The following is a 2236-nucleotide window of genomic DNA, read 5'->3' as shown; positions in this document are numbered from 1 at the left end:
TTGCCTCGCTTCTTTTAAATTCTGCAGCTACTCTTTCCCGGGGTCCTTCACACCAGGTCAAAGTGTCCGACCAGAAAGTTCCTATTCCCCATTTTAATAATTTTGCCTGATCCATTGAATGCCTGAGGTATCTTGTACGTTAGTGCTTTGAACATCCAATACATAAAGAAAAAAAGGAATAACATAAGCACTTCAGAAACATTGTCCTCCTTCAGGCTGATGTGTAAAGTCTGGATACCCCTGTGCATTTCTCACTGCCGCGATCCTGTCACCGATGTACTGACACTCTCCTCATACAGCGAGGCATCGCCTATCCGCCTCAGTCCATTAGAAAAGCAGATATCCCACCACATCCCCGTTGGCATGTCTTGTCATGAGTTGCTCCAAACTGCTACAGCATTGTTCCAAATACTTCAAAGCTCATTGTTCCTGAGCGGAGTATCGCAGGGACCTTAACCCGGCTGAGCTCCATCAGACGTCGCTATGTTGTCCCTTCACTCCCTCTTCACTTCACGGATAACAGGGCATGAAACAAATCCTGCTACTCGAGACCTACACAGAACATTTTCTTTAATCTTTCGAAACTCCGGATGTTTGAGACTGACAAGTGATGTCTGCGTTTCTTCCCGAAATCTCAGCTGCAATTCTCTTCTCGCATTCCCTTCAAACTTGCATCGATTTCTAAAGCACAGATCAGTAGCTTTAAATTTGAAATTGAAGTATGCTACAGTATTGATACGGAGTTACACCAATATTCTCTAAAGGTGTCCAGCGCTCCGGGTTATCGGAATTTACTTTAGCAGAGGCTTTGCATTGATAAATCAAAACTGCCCGCCATGAACCCACAAAATGAATTCGTCTCCGCGATCTTCCGCTCGACATCTGTTTCAGCTGTCGATCTATTTTCGGCCCAGTCCACGGATCAAACTGCAATAAAAAAACTTTCGACCGAACACGGAGCGTTGCCACAATGTCTCCACCGCACTCGTAACCGCATAACAACCGAACTAGTCTAATGAACGCGATGTCACAGCGGCAAATGTTACTTCGCCCATGTTCTTACTAGGAACACCGATAATGGCGAGGATCATGTACCATATCTTTCTCACACGGTAAAACGTTTCAATCATGTTGTGTGAGATTCAGCCTGTCTTCCAGCTGCCGCGATCTCGCTGAAGAAAATCTGAGCTGATGAATCTCCACGGTCATTCATTTATACTCGCTCCAGCACACTGAATATTCAATACTACACAAGGCTGACGTGTCTTCCAACAGCTGTGGTAAAAATAAACACGATGTCATTCAAGTCAAATCCCAATTGTGATGAGGTATGGCACTAAATTGTAAACTTGTACTGAACGCAGGGAAGCTGTTAATCGTATTGATAAACACTTTGTCGAGCATCTCAGCTCTATCCACAAAAATGCGGGAATTCACAGGGGCAGACACTTTCAATATCTTTCCCCACTCCGTTTCCGTCATGTTTGTCCATGGCCTCATCTTGTGCCATTATGAGGCCAATTCTATTTTGGATAAGTAACACCTCATTTTCTGTCTCGGTATCCTGTAATCGAATGGCATCAAGATCTGATATGTTTCCCTACTTCCTTCCTCATTCCTATTTCTCCACCTTGGTATCTTACCTCTTCTCCTCCCCTGCAAGCCTTCATATTCTGGCAACTTCGACTGTCTGTTCAAGCTCTGATGAAAGCCCAAGGCCGGAAACGGAGATAGTTTATTCATTGTCACAGAGGTTGCCTGACCGACTGAGGATCAGAAGTGAGTCCTCCAATCACACACCAGTTGACTTCGCGTATTATCATCACCCATTCAACCATTAATATCCCCACTCAAATCCCAATCCTCTCTCCCTCTGCACAGAGATTACCACACCATTACTTCAAACCCATTCCAACCTAGCTCCACACTCCGAGTAATATCTCCCGTCACCGAACACCCCCGACACAACGATTACCACAGTCGTATTACAAACTCATTCTAACATCCTTCCACAATCCGATTAACATCTCCCGTCCCCTAACGTCCACTCCCTATACAGAACGATTACTACACTAGTGTTTCAACCCTTTTCTAAACTTCCTTCAATCAATATCTCCCATCCCCTAACAGCCTTTCCCTCGATACACCCATTAACCCACCAATGAGTATCGTTACACCTAGATCTCTCTTCGAAAAAAAATAAATTCGCCTTCTATTCCAACCCTCTTCTCTCCCT

This window comes from Hypanus sabinus, unplaced genomic scaffold, assembly GCF_030144855.1.
Source record: "Hypanus sabinus isolate sHypSab1 unplaced genomic scaffold, sHypSab1.hap1 scaffold_480, whole genome shotgun sequence".
NCBI lineage: Eukaryota > Metazoa > Chordata > Chondrichthyes > Myliobatiformes > Dasyatidae > Hypanus > Hypanus sabinus.
Note: the sequence above shows the minus strand (reverse complement) of the source record.